Genomic DNA, 18,040 nt, shown 5'->3' with positions numbered 1-18,040 from the left:
AATCCACTTACCCTTGCGTGAAGCACATGCTACAGTAGTTCTTTCTTCCATGAACTCTTTGATTTCTTCCATTAACTCTTTGATGCTGAGAAATAGGAATGATTCACATGATGTGGAAAGAGGAAAAAATGCAAAGATTAGCAAAAACTTCATGCTCACCTTGCGCCAAGCCAGTAAAGGGTTTGGGTGCTGTGGGGATGATTAGATCATAGTGTTCTGTGTAGTGCCGGACTGTCATGACAGACAAATGATATTTGAGGACTTGATCCAGCATCTGCTGGATTCAGTAGGGGGAGTGGAAGACAGCATTTCCCTTAGGAAACTAGAATTGGGTTGGGCGCTTTCTGGTTAGGCAGAACTGTTCCCGGCTGTTGTTTGCTGTAGCTCAGCTGTTTCCCATGTGACATGGCTGTTTTTCCTCACTTCTTGCCTGGTTTGGTGCTGCAAATTTGGAGTAGGAGGCACTTTGCCAGCGTCACTTCTGTCTGGTTAAGACTTTTCTTTGGACTGGGAGGAGATGAAGGGGAGTCATATCTATGTGTGGAAAAATGGTCATGGACTTTAAGCTATCCAGCTTAAAAAATAACAAAAATAGCCATTGTGAACATGGGTGCGTGTTTGTGGCACCTCAGCTGAATGGCCTAGTCGAGCACCCATCATGCAGAGAGGGAAGAGGGGGCGGGACATTGCTGGAAGGGGAGAGGGTTAATGCCGTCCCTTACTGCTATAAGGGGGATGTCATTCACAAGCAACGGAAGGAGCTTTTTTCCCCGGGGTTAAATACTGTGCTGTCCTCCTTTAAACCAGAGAAATGAGAGGCTAGGAGAAGGGTATGAAAAATAGATTAGCTTAAATTGAAGCCTGGCATCTGGAACACCTCGAACTTTGGCAGACCTCAAGATAGTGCTTCAGGGTTTTTCAGCCCCGTGAGGTACAGAATAGTTTCTTTGTAGTGAAAGCGTTGCTCAGGGACTTGAATCCACCTTGAGGCTTCTTTGTGCTGGACACCATCCGCACTAATTAGAAGGTAGTTCCTATTGAGATAACTAGCAGCCAGACTGAGCTGCCTCTCAGAGACTGAGCTCTCTGAACTGCTTACGTGTCTATTTTCCGTCACCCCAAATATCTCCCCAAAGAGTAAACATTTACCCTGAATTGTTTTAAACACATTGACCAACAAAGTGTAAATATAGCCGTCTTATTCAGCCTACCTGTCTTTCCTCTCTTGAAGTGATCTTCCATATTTTAACATCATTAAAGCCAAATCAAAGTGAATATTCTTTTTCAGGTTTTATGTCTGATGGTGTGAAAGGAGTATGGCCTCCCAGTACCCTAAAATTACAGTGTATGCAGGGACTCTTGAACAGTGGTGGGCTCCCTCAGCTCCCTGCTGTTCTGGAGGTATCCATCTCCTTCCTGGACTAGAACTGGGAGCACTAAGGAGAAATTTAGTACATTGGCTGATCTGGGAATTTACCATTCCAGCACTGATTAGCGTGAGTCTCAGAATGTAGTGCTAAGAGGCCCAGGACATCTTTCCGGGGCGCTGAGTGCCTGCGCTTTTCACTGAAGCATGTAGACCCACTTTTTCTTGGACTGTAAACTGAAGATGTAGCAAATCGGCCTAGTCCGATTTCTTTAGCCACATGTGTCTGCAGCTCGTTCTGAAAGATGATAAACACGTGCCTGCATGTGGGTAGGATTTTAGGTTGTAAGTATGATTACTAATTGGTTTCAGTGTTGTTTGTTGCTTGAATGTTTTTTAATCTAAGGTAAAAGAACATCATTATTTCTAGCTTATAACGAAGAAAAACACATTTTCTCTTAAATGTCTTGATATGAAGTAATTTGAACTAAATTTCTGCGCAAATCATTTCCAAGAAAGTGGCTGTCAAGTCTGATGAAAAAAAATCTGTACTTTTGTAAGGACCCAATGAGACTTTGCAAATGCAGATTTATTCTCAATGTTAAATGTGGTTGAAGATGTCAGTTTTTAAACAGCACTTTGAGAAGCAGTTAGCTTAAAAGTGTAGCAATTCAAAGCACACAGGGAATGATTTTGAAGTGTAAAGCCTTGAAACACAACGTAGAGGTTGACAGTTTCACTACAATTAGAAGCAAGGCAGGCACAACTCCCACTTCTGAAACTTTCCTATCTAACTGCTTCCTCTCTTGGCCTAGAAAACCTCAAAAAAAAACCCCAAAAACGTTGAGTGGCTTTGCTTGTTAGTTTAACATAGTTACACTCAACAGTGTTAGGAGACAGCAGAAAGGATTGCCGAATTTGTCTATAAAGAATAATCTTTATAAAAAAGTTCATAGAAGTATTTTTTCAAATGCTTTCAGTTTCCTGAGAATGCTGCTTTTTTGAGGAATGCAAGGTTTAGGGTTTTTTTTTTTTTTTAAACAAGGCTTGTTTTGTTAGGAAACCACTCCCTTCTGTTTCTGTGCTTAGACTTACTGCTAATTGCCTTTTGGTCGATGACATTTTCCATGAATTGCCACATTCTCCCACATTGTTACAACTTCACGCTGATTATGTTATGCAGCACTTCTGCCTGCTCCTCTTGGGAGGAGTGGCTAAGTGAAGGATATGATGTGGCTGGGAGACTGTGATGATTTTCTTTCTGATAAAAGTCCATGGATTTGCTGGGACTGAGGTTTCCAGGGTGTTAACTGTTAGAGGCAGTGAAGGCTGTTCATTGCAGCCTAAAAGAAATGTCTAAGGTAGACGGGATCAGGAAGGCTCCACGTCACTTTACTGGTTTAAGCACTGCTTTGCTCTGTGCTGCTTTTTAGGATTTTACATAAGAAGTCATGACAAGGCAGCGTATAGCATGTCAGGCTGATAAAGACAGTGGATAGCAGGCCCAGTGACATTAACCTCTCTTGAAAGGCAGTAATCTCGTCAGAAAGCAGAGCCTTCCTGCCATTGTAAAATGCACTTTAGAAATACAAATAAGCTTAAGCGGACCAAACCACTGAAAGCAATTTTGACGGGGGTAGAGCATTATTTATAGGCATTCTGAGAAACGTGCTGGTTCGTCTAGCTGTGACCACTCTCGTCACCGTTCAGTGCAGTTTTCCATCTTAGTCTCAAACTGCAGCTTGAAAGCCAAAACCCTGGTGCCAGTGAGGGGATGGAAAGGGGAAAACTTAGCAGGCGCTTCTGGCTGAGATAGTCCCTTGTGATCTCCTGGCTGGCCCAAGCCGCCAGCTCGTCATCTTCCCAGGGCTGGGGGACAGCTGGGGTCCCCTTCGCCCAGCTCTCTCCCCTGCCACAGCACCTCTCGGAGCAGCTGCATGCGAGATCCTGGCAGGGTGAAGTTTGGGTGCTGCCTGTGCGGGAATGAGATGCGGCAGAGTCGTTCAGCGCAGCTAGTCCGCGGTGGCGCTAGTCCGCGGTGGCGCTCGTCTGCTGATCCGCAGGGGTGGCAGCTCTCTCAGGTGGGAGAGCGAAAGAGGCTTTGGCTTGAGCTAATGCTGCAGTGCAATCAAATCACCTCAGCTAGGGCTGAGGATCTGGTTACGCTGAGTTGGCTCTGCCCCAACTAAACGTGGTTAAAAGTGAGAGGTTAGGTGAGATAAACCTTGCTATTTAAGCCTTGCCTTAGCTTAGGAGCTGGTCAAGACATTCAAATGCTTTTCCAGTCTAACTGCTTTGATGGAAAGTAGCGCTTACTGGGTTTGCAAACTGGGATGAGCTTTGCTAGTAAAAGCTCATTTTTTACTGGGAAAATTGCATCCACACTGCTGGCAGGTAAGGTTGCTGCTTTAATGTTGTCACTGTGCACAAGGGTGCAGAGCTTTTACAGGCAGTAAAAAATGAATTTTGACTTAGTAAGCGCAGTTGGGTCCCACCTGTGCTGTGGCTTTCTGTGGTGGTCTAAGATAAATAGCTGCTGTTGCAGCAGGATCTCTGACTACATTGTTCTGCTGTCCAGAGTATCACAGGAGGGTTTTCCCCCCCCAAAAAGGTGGTTTAAAAATTTAGACGCATCTGATACACCAGCGGTGACGGCTTATAGTAGCCGTGGCATGCTGTGTTGTGCCATGCCGGCCCAGGGTGGGCTGAGCATTGGCAGCGGCGATTGCCAGCAGCAAGAGCGAGCGGTAGGCAGCACTCCTGTCCTGCTGCTGTCACTGCAAAGCCGAAGGATACTGTCCCCTCTTTCAAAGGGCTGTGGCTGGTGGACCGGGGGTGCTTACTAGTGCACGAACCTGGTGGAGGCGGTGGCACGTTGGGTGCCACAGCCCTGGCGGTGACGCCACTGGCTGGGCCAGGATGAGCCAGAGGAGGGCACCTCCTCTTATCTGAGCCCTTGCCCTTACTGCGAGCCCTCCCTTGCAGCTGACTGCCAAAGGAAGCAAAATGTAAACAGCCAAACAGCCTGCTGCAGCCTTGGCTAGAGTAAATCTAGACAGGCGCTTACAGAGGTTTTTACTGTGTTATTCACATTGTTAAGGTTGTCCAGAAGTTGAGTGAAATCCAGGATAAAACCATTGCTTGTTCAGTCCTACCTTTTTTTGTAGTTGAGGGGAAGGGAGATGGCATATGGGAAGAGGTATTTGGTATACGTGCTCTGGCAAGTGCTAAGGAAAGCTCTGCCATGCCGAGTCCCGCACCGTTCTCACTGTGGTACTAGGAGGCATCCTAGTAAAACTTGGATGTCGTTTGTGAAAAGGGCTCCTACAGACCAAATTCTTCTCTGTAGCTAACCTCTGCTAGCCACAGGGTGAGGTGGAGCCAGGAGTGCTATGTTCCCGTTTCTTCTGCTCCCACAGAGCAAGCTGGTGTGGCCAGGGACCGCTTTCACATTACTCACGTGCAGCCCATATCCTTGTGCATGGAGAACTACTCCCTTATTTGCTTGAGCAGCAGAAACGATATATGAATCTATAAATTCTATAAATATAAAATCTATAAATTTTAGGAAAGGCTAAAACTAGTCTGTCGGAGTAAGCAGAGGATAAGGAAACAGGAGCACCCGTGTTGCATAGCTTTGGGCAGGTCAATTAATCCTTCTGCAGTCAAATTCCCCTTTGCATAGTGGGTATGAATAATAATGCTCAACTTACCTTGCAGGGGTGTTACGGATTGACTGTGCAGTTAATTTTTTTTTTTTTACAGTGTTTGTAGTATGTAAAGCCCTAAATGAGTGCTAAGTATTATTACTATTTAATTTTTATTGAGGATTAGACATGGGTGACGTGCCCGGCTGAGCATTTGCTAGCAGCAAACTAGGAAGGTGACCAGCAGCAAGCGTGTTTGGCAGCAAGCAATGGACAAAAATGGAAAGCAGGGCCAACTTATTCCAGTCTTGCGTATTTTCTTTTTTTTTTTTTTTCCTGTTACCACTGTTCATTTCTCACGAAGCACATGGAGCTGATCAGAATGTCAAATTGGGACTGTATATTTTAATATGCTTTAACTTTACTATATAAAAGGCAAATAAAAGTTAATGAAATGAGAATTTATCTTGTAGGAGGGACAGTGCTACTTTAAGAGGTGAGGGAGTGGAAGTGCCTCCGAGTATGCCCTGACTGATCTGAAAACAACAGCTTGCTAGAAGAGATCATACCTGAGTAGTCTGGGGGCTGGTTTTCTGTTGAGGAGGGGTAACGTGTCAACATTCGTACACTTTTCACGCTACCGCTAATGAGGGTTTTGCATTGCCAAGTGGACTAAGAGACTTGCGGGGGGATTGCTTGAGCAAGCTGGGTGCCCTGTGGCAGCAGTACGCCTATGCTGGCCGTTGCTCCCGGGTTTGAAATGCGAGGCAGCGCCAGACCCCAAAGCACTTCTGGCTTGGAGCTGCTGAGGGTAAGAGAGAGAAAGACGGCATCTGCGTTTCCTCCAGTTTGGTCTAATTTAGCATGAAATGGGTGCTTCCCAGCGGTGGGATTACTCCCTAGCACGACTGCATCAGCAGGTTTCAGGCTCCACCTTGCCATGCTTGCGCCTGTTGTGCCTTTCGTTACCGCCTGCTCATTCCTGTTCATTTTTGCACAGTGTGAAATGCAAAGCCTTGCCCTAATTACCGCTGGTGGTGATAGCGCAACTGAGTAACAGTCGTTTGGTAATCAGGGCGAAGCGCTGCCCTCAGATAGGTACCCCCCAGGCCCACTGAAGTCCATATACTCGTGCCATAGGAAGGAAGAATTTGGCCCACCCTTTACCTATACGTGTTCATTCACCGCTGCTGCTCTGTGACAGGTTCCTCAGGGACATAGCCAAAGGTCAGTGAAGCAAAGAGGAGCCTGTCCAGCGTCTTTTTAAAGCTTTGGGCCAAAGTCTGCATACTACTCTGTTTTCATTGCATTTGAAAGCATTGCTCGGCCCTGGGTTTTCTTGAGATACTCTCTTTCCCACATCTAAAAGCTGTCATGGTTGCTTATGTGAACGTAATGACAGCCTCAGCCTCACATCTGACTTCGCATTCAGGAAAATAAAAGTGATCTTTCTGAAAATACGGATCTGTGCAAGAAAACAAACTGGAGAGATACAGCATATATTGTGTAATGATAACTTGATGCCTTTTTTTTTTTAAATTACGATATAAAATCTAGAGGGCAGATTTCGGATGCTGTGAAATTCATGGCACAAAGCCAGTTTATTTGAAAGAACCTTACATTTGTCCCTAAATCTTACAAGTCACTAACTACTCTTTCCTTTCTAGCATGATGGTCACCTTTAAGATGATAATCCTTTTTTGGCGTTATTAATTATCATTATTGTTGTTGTTGCTGTTATTATTCCAGGAGATCTGCATGGGAGGAACACTGAAATCTGGATTAAAAATAGCATTTTCATGTCCTCCCACTCACTGTACTTTGTGCACAGAATGCCTTTTATAAATGTAGACTTGCTGCTTGGCTAGATAAAAGAAGCTGTCACTTCATTTCCATAACGAAGTCATTCCCAGGAGAATTTCATTGTTTTAGCAATAAAATTTTTCTAAAAGGCCTCTTATTTTGCCTGAGCAAAGAGAAATGAACTTCTGAGAGGTTATTCTACAAAACAATTAAGAAAAAAACAGGACTATCTTGATTCAATGAAAGGAGTTTTTATGTGAGTGAATTGTTTTCTATATAAAATGGGAAGAAATCCCTAACTGAAAAGGTTAAAAAAAAAAAAAAAAATCCCCCAAAGCCGTACACAAAACCACACATTTTTTTCCTTGCTCACTGAGACATCACACATGTTTTTATCAGCACTCTCTTGAATTAATTTGGTCATATACTTGATTCAGTGGCCCTATTTCAAAAGGCACACAGAAGACTCTTCTGATTCAGATGCTTTCCTGAATTAAAGCCAATCATGGATAATTATTGCAAATTATTACAGTGCACTAGTTTTGTTATTAGGTGCATCCTTACTCGAGGGGAGGAGTGATCACTATGTGCTGTACTTAGACTGAGAGCCCCTCGAAGCAGGACCCGTGCTTTCACTTTGTGTCCATCTGATCTGCGGCATAGTGGCAGGCCCTGTCCCTGCGTGCGGTATGCTCCCACAGCCTCTCCTGCCACTTCTTAGGCCTTTTTCACTCCTTTTGTCAGCTGCTCTGTGTCCCAGACCAGCTTAAAGTTCCTTTTCCTTGAACGCTGAACATGATAAAGTGTGTCAGAATTACGGTATCAAAGAAGCGCTGATACAGAAGGCGTAGACAGCGAGCAAAAGGTCCTATGATTTGGGGTTCCCCCCCCCAGTATCTCTCATTTGTCACACATTTTGAGCCATGTTTGGGTTTTGCTGAGCATGAATTGATGCAGTTGTCACTTAGTTACCCTAGACAGTTTCCGACTATAAGTAGGTATATGTGATCAAGAATAAAAGGGAAGAGGAGAAAACAGCCTTTTTCTTCACAGCCAGGAAAATCTTAATAGATTTGGCATCACAGTAAACTAACACTTACAAATTACATCGTATTAAAGAAAAAGAACGAGTTCAGAAATTATTATTTATAGGAGATTTGCGAATTCAGGATGCGATATTATGAGTCACCCAACAGCAAACATGTTTGCACTCTGGCTGGTATGAGTCACGCTGGCATTTGACTCAAGTGTGGCGATTGTTTCAGCTCTTTGCTCGGCCAGGGCGCACAATGAATGAAATGGCTGAGAGCCCTGTTGCAGATTTACTACGTGCAGCTACACGGGTAAATCGCAGACTCAGCTGTAGAGTATTTCCTGTAACATGCACACGCACGCACACACACATGCACACACGTGCGCACATGCACACACCCCACCCAAGAGTAATATTGCAGTTTTAAATACTAGATTCATAGAAAGGAAATGCATAATTACAAGGCTGGCTTTTGCACCACATAAAGCAGCCCACATCAAAAGGTGTTTGTTTCAACAGGTAATCTATGGATTTATTGCCAAGCGGTGTTCCTGTGACTTAGCGTTCAGTGCTGAAATCACTGAAATCTCTATTGTAAGCTAATATAGTCATCTTAATCCTGAAAAAAGGTTCGTCAGTAGGGCCTTTGTTTAACAATACTGTTTCACGTTGCATCAGGACAACAAAAGATGTGGCTACGCTGGAAATGGGGAGAAGGTTACGGGTGGGTTCTCGGCCGCTTTCCTAAGGAAGCAAGGCTCACGTGACAGCATTGTTTCTACATGTGTCTATGTGTCTGTCTGCGTGTCCTGAGCCTGGTAACATGCGTTATTCTGGCCATTCGCAACCGAAGCCGCTACAGCGGTAGAAGCTTTGGGATAGCTTGTCCCTAAAAGTTTCATGTAAGCGGGCAGCTGAATAGCTGTGGAAACCGGATCCCGGGGGCGGGCAAAGGCCACTGCCCCAGCTCAAATCTTACTGACACCAAGGAGTCACTACGGTGGACATCCCTGGGGATAAGTGCAACTGCAGGGAAAGCTTCAGCCAGAAGTTGAGCCTTCTTATTAGTTTTTGTTAATGCTACTGCTCACAGAGCTATCTTTTTGAGGTAGTTTATCTCTGGTTTGTTAAAAGGTGTGTAAATAAGCAGAAGCTCAGCCATTGATTTTGGTGCTGTTAAGTTTTGGGGATCACAGCTTTTGAATTCCCTTTTAAACACTACCTGTTTACAGAAGAGCTGTGGCCATCATCTAAGAGAAGAAGTGTATGTAGGTAATGAAGGCCTAGCTCTTAAACTTGTTCTCATCCTTAACAGGTTACAAGTATGCTGTAGTTCTTCAGTGTGCAGGAGGCTTGTCTCAGCTCATGGCTTAGCGGCATAATAGCTTCCACAAAAGAAGAAGAAAAATATTTATGTCGTGTAACAGAAGCATCCAAAATGGCTCTGTTTACTCCTTGTATCAGTTCAACATTACTGGCTCTGAGCCTGAGTTATTTTGGACCGTTTGCATTCTTTTTTCAATTTGTTTGCTCAGAAGACCTGTAGGAATGACTGTGTTGCAAATGTGCAGGCAGTACAGTTTTTTTTACTTAAAAGTTCTGTATGAGAATGAAGACGTTGGCACTCTAAGTGAAATGTAAGTTAGTGTTGAAATTCCCCCCCCATCCCCTGTTATTCCTGTTTTGATAGCCATGAGAAAATGGCTAATAGAGGATGCTTATGTTAATGGGATGTTGGATTTTTATTAAGAATATATCGTTGACATCTGATAGTATATATTTATGTGGTATTTTTTTTCTTCAACTTCTGCGTTATTTCTTCTTAGGCAAAGCAACCTTGACATGCTTGTTAGTTTTCTTTTCACCTGATGGCATTGCGTGTTAACACCCACTGCCCATCTCTTTACTTGCTTTCTTTAATGTCTTACACAGCACAGTGCAGGCATTTCTGGAGGGAAGTATTTAAAAAAAAGTTACTTCCATGGTTTGCAGACTGCAGGTTTTGAACGACAAATATCCAGTGAGTAGATCTGAGAAGCCCTATTCCTGGCCTGTGTGCGTAGTTTGATACTAAAAACAGTGGTGGTTTACATGAGCCTTAAATCAGGAAAAATACTTGCTATGGATGAAATAGCAGGTCTTCTCAATGACTGAGAGTTTTTTAGGCTGAATCTTGGGACACTGACTTCTAGGTGACAAACAATTGTGCTCGTTATTCAGAGTCACTCGTCAGCTTCGATATTGGCTCCTGCCCTGGAGGATGCAAGCCTCCATATAATACATACTCTTACCCGTTCAGTCTCAGCTACTGGTCCTGTCTGTCCGCTGTTTGCTGGTAGAAGTTCACATCTTGCAGCACTGCCTTTTTGCAGTAAGTACGCACCTGCACTGGCAAGAGCATTCACACAGAGGAAGGATGTTCAGGGCTAGAGTGGCCAGTGGATGTGTTCATACCGTTGAGGAAGGTAAGGTATGTCTGTTCTTCCCCCAACTACAAATTACGGGGCAGGATGGGTTGCTTTGTTTTCAGAGCCCCATAACGTGCATGTGGTTTTTCTGATTGAGAACCTGCAGGATATGCATACAACTTGATTTACTATTCTCTTACACGTGGGTATTGTTATTCACTCTGCACAAAGTGAGCCTAACGTATGTGAAGTTGGGCATTTCACTATGAACCGCATGCAAAGCCATGGGAAGTGCTTGTTCACATGACAAAGCTGTGGCGACTCGAGCTCGAGATGTTGTCAGCTTCAGATGAGGAATGGATGTGAAAGAGAAGTCAGTGAGGCCTGCCTGTTTTATGTAAACTAGACCTTACTCCTTTTTTTATGCTAAGGTGATATTCCTTTGCTGTAGCCTTAAAGTAGGCATAAATGTAATTTAAATCTTTTCTACACCAGCAGAACAATTAATGTAAACATGACTCAGCCCCACCTGGAGCAGCCTCTGTACACTAGACAAAATGGCACAAGAATCTCAGACGGGCAAAGTTCAGCATGGCTTGTATAGAGAAGCTTTTATTAACTTGAAATCTAAAAGCTGGTTGTTGGATTTTTTTTTTTTCCTTTTCTATTAGAATCGTTTTTGTGTGCGTAAAATCAACTAGACCTGTTGAAAATCATTTAGGAGCTGTTTCCTGACGTGATAGATGATATGCACATTAGGTATTTGAAATTGTACGTGCTCAAGGAAGATAACAGCCTTGCCTTTCCCATCGCGGTTGGGCAGGATTGAACCTATCTAAAGCTATTTCATGCAGAGGGGGAATAAAGGAAGAATGAATTACTGTTTTATTTGAGTCAAAGGATTAGTTGTGGGATAATAGCGAACAGCCAAACAACTCAAGAACAACGCTGCTGTCTCTTAAACATTTTTATTAGCTAATGCTGATTGGTAAACTAGGAAAGCCAAATTACATGATGCAAGAGAGCAAGGAAAGACAATGAGAAAACTACAGGAAAGGACTGGAAAACCGATGATCTCTAACTGCCTACTCTTCAAAGTGAGATGAAGAGCATGACCCTTTCTTGGAATAAATACAGGCTATTGCACAGAGATGATTTCTGATTTTTGGCTTTGCCAGTTTGCAGTTGCCTGCTTGTACTGTGATTCTTACTTGTTGATTGCCCTGGGGTTTAACTTTAGCATCTAAATACTCGTAAGAAGTACTTCCATGTTCTTTGATTTGAAGTCTCTTCATCTGTCAATTACAGCTCTAATCTCTCAACTCAATGTTAGCTCAGAGGCAGGGCTGTGCTGTGATATTTGAATAACCGTAATACTGTGGGACCATAAAAACAGCTTCATTATGTAACACTTCCCATTTGTAGTGAATGTGTGATCAGTAACCATATATATGATCATGATTAATGGATCATATTGAAACTTGGGTTGCAAAGCATGGTTAGAATTTAGTTTATAGTACAGACCAGAACCATGTTATATGTGTGTGAGAGGACAAATTGTCTCCAATCAGGTACCCTTATTTGCAGTATAAGATCGTTACAAAAATAATGTCCATGTTGCCAGCACATTGTGGAAGTGATCCAGAAGAACAGGCTTTCGTAATGGACTTCTGGTCTTTGGGACAGACTGATCTCAGGTACCATAAGCTCTCCATACCTTCAGCATCTTCAGAGGAGTTCCTCCAAAATTACACTAGGGTGAATGAAAGCAGAACTGGGCCCTTAGTTCTGGAGAACAGAGGATGTGAGATACGCCTGATGGCACCCACACGTCTTCCTTGACAGTCACTCATAGCTATGACTCTTTGCATGCTCCGGCAAAGAGCAGTGTTGCTGCAGACCATCAGATACAGCATAACAAAAAGATTGTACCAATTAGGGAAGGAGTGCTCTGCTGGTCAGGACAAGGTGGTACCCCCCTCAGGATCGCATCTCTTTGTGTCCTGAAGCTTATACTACGCTACCATTAAATCGTAAGCATTAAAATGCTTACGATTTAATGTTCTCTTAAATGAGAACATTTATAGGTAGATGTACTTTGACCATCACAGAAACGAGTGCCTAAGGGTGAGGTCAAGAGAGCAAGTTATTGCAGGTTAGACTAGCTTGTGAATTTACACTGCAGCCTCTGCTCCATCGTCACTGGTGGTGGGCACGGTGCATATGTGCCCCGTGGTGAGTACGAGGTCTCTCAACTTTCTTTCTGTGAGGGGTAGATTACAAGGATAGTTGTCACAGATAGTTGCACGATATCACACCGATGCTTGTTTGGTGTCCACACACTAGTAGAGATCTGTCACTCAAATTCCAGACTCATAGCAAGACAACTGCATAGTTAGCATGCAGTATTAACTTTTATTTTTCAGATCAGCATCTTGGTACAGGTGATACTAGCCTTATTTAAAATGAGCAGAATTAAAACCTTAATCCAAGCCTGTTGAAGCTGGTGGACAGACTTTCACTGACTGCAGTGGACTTCATTCCAGTATTAGATGTAGCTTACTCTCTAGGCAGCCTCACAGGGAGTACATGCAACCAGGATCAGCAGAATTCGATATGGGAGACACGGTCTGCATGGACTAAAAACTCCCAGCTCTTATGAAAATAAGGTCAATTAGGTCTTATTAAAAATAATTGGAAGCCATCTAATTTTTCCAGAAGTGTTAATTATTTTCTAGTAATTCTTTGGAGTCCATTTTCAGGTTCACCTGAATGTTGATTGTCAAGAAGTAAATGTTGGGTGACCATTTTGGGGAAACAATAAAGATGTTCAAAACCACAGTTTTTAAGAGATTTCAGTTGATTGCCAAATTAATAGGGAGAAAAAACCAGAAGAGGTAATTTTGAAAATGCCAAAATATTTCATTTTAACACTTAAAAACAAAATCTATCTTTAATTTTCTTAATCTTGAGATTTACTTCGTTTGAAGAAAAAAATAGTTGCTTGGAAATGGGTTAAAAATGCTAAAGGTCAACCTTAAAGTTGAATTTTAATTTTTTTCTTCTTTTTAGTCTGCTTTCTAAAGTAAAAAAGCTTATGAGGTCGTGTCTGACTATATGCTTCTCTATCAGATAGGCAGTAGGGTCCTGTTTTACCAGAAGACAAATGTGACTGACCGAAATCCTGAAAGTTTAGCCCAACTTGTAGATGCTCACAGGGCTGGGTATCTAAAGGAGGTGGAAGTTGCTGTGCCTGTGTCATGGAGGAACTGCACTGCCAGCTCAGAGTTTCTCAAGCGGGGAAGGCTTTTGTAACAGGTTTATTGCATTGCTCTAATCCGTCAGCGAGAGGAGAAGGACGCATGTAGCAGACACTACTCATCAGCATTGCTGGTGGGGCATGAGAGTCCCAACCGGTCAAAAATGACAGCAAATGTTGGGTGCCAGCACTGCTACGTGAGGGCTTAGCCTCAGATAGGAATGCAGTTGAGAAATAAAATTGTTTTGGTTTGGATTTTGGAGGATTTTTGTTGTTGTTTTGTTTGTTCAGAGAAAACAGACTGTGTCAGGGCTGTAAACTCTTCTGAGTAGACTCCTCTGCCTGCTACCGTTGCGTTACCTTCCCTCTACCCTTCACCCATGAACTGCTCATGTCCAGCTGTCTGACTTATTTCCTGCCTCCGTGTAGGAGGAGATTCATCTGCATTTGTCTGTAGACATCTAGTCTGAGCTAACTGTCTAGATTCACTTTATGGAGGGAGAGAAACAGCCCTTTCTAGAGAGTGATTCATTCTATCCTGAAGTAGATGCTTAAGATAGGTCAGATTAATCATTTTCTAGGTTTCTCCACTGACCCTAAAGAAAGCTTAAGACTGCCTCAGGTGCCGATTTTTGTTTTGCTTACGTTTTCAGATAGGGGACGTGAATTGCACCATCATGCTTATAAGGTGGGGTCTATTTGCACGAATCCTGAAACTGGAAATGAAATCTCTTAGGAGGCTTATGTCAAGGAGCTAGGAAAGGTTTGTGGCAGGAAGTGAAACAAAGAAGAATTCAGGAAGCACTAATAGCTCGTGGGAACCTGACTGAAGGAAAGAAGTGTTAATTCAGGCCTTGTGGAAATACAAACTCTATTTTAAGTATTTTTTATGGGGTTCAAGCAAAAATGCAGCACAGCAGTTTTCCCAGAATCCCAGTAAAAAGGTTGAGGATAGCCTAATACCTTGATGAATTAGTTATGTGGACACACCAGCAAATATTAGCAAATACATATCTGTCCATCCCAAAGTTGGCCATTTGCACTCTCTAGTCATAATTTATACTTTTTTTTTTTAAGTATTTCACATGACCTAAGGGTGAAACTGTAGTTTGGTGCTTAAAATGACATATTTTTCATATCCCCCAAACCCACTAATTTAAGTTCTTTAGCCTCAAATATTTGTTGCCTTTGCAACACAAGATGCATAGTAGTAGATCAAAAAAATTAAGAGCTGTCCTATAAGGATATTGGTAGCTCAGGTCAAAAAACAAATGTGAGAGCACCCCACAATATTAGAAATCTGAGTTACAAAAAATACTTCCTGCTCAGGAGTAACGATTGTGTGTGTATATTTTTGGTTTCATTGCTCATCTGTTACAATATTACACGTAACAGCAGAAACAGATAGGTGTTTGCATCCTATTCCAAGAATTTAGTGAGAACATAAAAATCTTACGGAGTGGAGCTCTTTCCACAGCAAGGGCTTTATTTGCACACACTTTTCAAAACAGCAATGCAGAGTAGTTTTTTTCTTACTCTTCTTCTGGCAACAGAAGTATCCAATAATTGTTTTAATTATGATCTGCTTCAGCAATTCTGAACTCTACGTTTTAATTGTTTGTAATAAAAAATGCAGGACAAATAACTCTTCCTGTCCCAGGTCAGTGTTTGACGTAGACCCTATACTGGAATCTCCATCCTGCTAGCTCATTAAAAATATATTTGCTTCAAGGAGATACAGGAATCAATTGTTCATTTGCTGAATAGCTGTTTGAATTTTCCTCTTTTTATTCCCTGCTTTCCTTTCTTAGTTTGTTTTGCTTGTCTTTTACAGATATATCTTAACTCTATTTGAAAGAGGAAAACCAGTGAGGACCTGTGAGCAAACTGGCAGCCTCTGAAAAATCTTCATGCTAAAGGATAGTCCAGGACTTCCTGAAGAAGAACCTAGTGAATGTTGTGAGTTAGCAGCAGCAGTAACATGCATTTGCAGTTATGTCCTTTGTATGTGGGTATTTGCACTGTGATGTTTGCTCTAGTCCCTCTGGCCTGTTGAGCATCTTTCATCTGTACTGAAACCAAAAGGCAGGTGTGTTTGGGTTGGGTTGCAAAGCCAAACTTTCATTTCTCTCCCTCTCTAATATTTTTAATGACAACAAGGAAAGATGTTGGATTTCTTTTCCTTGGACTACAGTTATTTAACACAAAATGTTTGGGTTTTTTAGCTAAATGCCCAACCCTGCTTTTGAAGGGTCTATGACAGTGTCACCTAACAAAAATGGGAAATGATACGGATCACTATTCAGCAATGTATAGTTGCAGTTCAGGAGTGTTACACAGGCTCATACATAGATTTAAATGATTTAGCCATTTTCAAATTAGAGGACTGCAAATGTGGTTACCTTTGGTTACTTCTGGTGTTGCAGACTCCTGTTACTTTGATCAAATCCTTATACTAGTTTGAATAGCAGAAATTTCCTATACAAATGCTCTTCTCTTCTCACAAATTCTAGAGTAGCAGTAGAGTAGCATGCCTTTCACAAAGAAAACACTCACATAATTAAGTCCCCGATCCTGGAGCCTTTAATAAAATAAGCTGTTCGTAAGAGGGAAGACTAAAGAGAAGGCGTGAATATTTTAATGTTCATTGTCTTTCTCATGAAGTTTACTGCTTTTCTGGGTTGAAATGGGCAATATGTGCAGATCAAGTGTTAACATCCTTACAAACAGAGCAAAACGAGAGAATTCTCTGCCTGCCAGGTCTGAGAATAATCTTTTTTTTTTTTGTCTCGAAAAAACCCTGAGAATTTCAAAATTAGATAAGTTAGCATTTAAAACCATACGTCCAAAATATGCAGTAGTCCTTGAGGATGTTAGTGGTGACAGAACAGCTGCATATTCTTCCAATTTGAGCAAATATTTGTTGCACTTTCTCTCAATTGAGTAAATAAAGATGTATTTATTTCCTGACTGCTGGGCATGCCTTCTACTTCCCTGAAAGGTGGATATCTTCCTTTGCTCTGCTTTTCCCTTTGGATTGTAGGCTTTATGAAGCAGATTGAGGCAGAATCTAAGTGGTGCTGCTTTCTCAAGGGCCACTTGCAAAATAGATGTTATGGAAGACTCTGAAAAATTGTCATCATCTCTCCCTTTTCCTGCATGTGAAATAGTTAACAAAGCTGACGTTTGGAGTTATTAGTAACTGGTATCACTAAGCTGCCAAGTTAGTAATTCGTTAAGGGGCCTCTAAGACGTGGAGCTTCTCACTGTCTGTGTATCCAAGCAGATGTGGCCATATCAGTTTATTCCCACACTTAGAAAGACTCTGAAACCACAAGGGCTTACTTTGCAAGCTGACATCCTAGAGCAGAGGAGGGCAGCCTTAAATAATAATAATAATAAAAAACTGTTCTAGCATGCAGAGCTGCTGGGATGGCAGGAGATGTTTGTTCAAGATGTTGCAATCACTTCCAGTGATTGCAACAGCAGCGCTACCTCGTGCCGAGGAGAGCGTTCTCCGGGTCCTGTACAGTACGCAGTATTCAAGATGAGCCAGATAAACTGCGTGAGGGAAGGAGGTAATCATCAGCCATTACAGGTAATGGAGCATCTGTGTAAGGTGCTGTTGGTGTGAACTAGATGATCTCCAGAGGTCCCTCCCAACCTCAACCGTTCTGTGATTCTGCCCCGTCCTAAATGCTTTAAAATGAGCCCAATAAAAACACTGTGCGGTAGAGTGTTGAGGTGACAAAAGCCTGAATTACACTCGTGAAGCTCAGATTTGGAAAGAAGTAGCACTCTTCTCACGACGTGCAGATGGGGGGAAAAAAAGGGCTCTTGAAAATGGCTCCTACCCAGGCATCCAGGAGCAGTTTCATTAGGGGAGCTCTTCAGAAGTTCCTGGAGAGCGTATTTTGTCATCTCACTCCTGCTTGGAGGACAGTGGTATCACAACCAGGCAGTCGGCCAGGCTCCTCCTCTCCCCTCTTCCCTGGATACTCTCAAGGAGACAAGAATACCAGAAATGAGGAGGAGTGGTATTTCTACCCTTTCTGCTTAAAGGAAATACCAGCACACAGAGTTTTACTAAAAAATGCTGCTCTCTTTTCCCTGAGCGTTTGCAGGGTGTTGCCACATTAAAGCGTATGGAGAGTGCTCAGACCCTTTCTGTTGTGAACAGCAGTTACTCTGTTCCCGTCTGTCTCATTGCTGTGCCACCAAGGCAGATTTCAGAGCTGGGGTGGTGAGGGTGGTGAGGAGGGCAGTAATTTGGGACCAGCGCATTGTATCCACCTAGAAACTGAGTGTTTACTAAACAGCATAAATTTTCTCCCTTCCTCTCTCCTGTTCTCCTCATTTGGATGAAACAAATTTCTGGAATAGTAGAGCTTATACAAATCAAGTCCATATTCTGCTTTTGCGGGGAGAAAAGGAGATGTCATGAGGATTTGTTAAGGAGGAATGTTGTTTCACATAGTGAGGGCTAAAAACGAAGGAAGGTGAGGTTCCTTTGCTGTTATAGGA

At 42.7% G+C, this 18,040-nt stretch overlaps 1 protein-coding gene across 21 annotated transcripts in view; it reads left to right on the top strand.

Annotated features, from left to right (window-relative positions):
* The window catches only part of ATXN1 (ataxin 1), a 287,878-nt gene that overhangs the window by 118,491 nt on the left and 151,347 nt on the right, over positions 1-18,040 (top strand). For 17 of the 21 annotated variants that reach the window (XM_068931766.1, XM_068931767.1, XM_068931768.1 and 14 more), the window contains one exon: positions 15,351-15,475. The exons of 2 other annotated variants lie outside the window; for them this stretch is intronic. The gene's annotated coding sequence lies outside the window, so the exon portion shown is untranslated. Of the gene's footprint in view, positions 1-15,350; positions 15,509-15,585; positions 15,606-18,040 lie in introns of those variants that run through there. 2 more of the 21 variants (XM_068931756.1, XM_068931765.1) reach the window with 2 other exon arrangements.

The sequence above is a fragment of the Struthio camelus genome, chromosome 2 (assembly GCF_040807025.1).
Source record: "Struthio camelus isolate bStrCam1 chromosome 2, bStrCam1.hap1, whole genome shotgun sequence".
NCBI lineage: Eukaryota > Metazoa > Chordata > Aves > Struthioniformes > Struthionidae > Struthio > Struthio camelus.
Note: the sequence above shows the minus strand (reverse complement) of the source record. Positions and strands in the feature narration are given on the sequence as shown.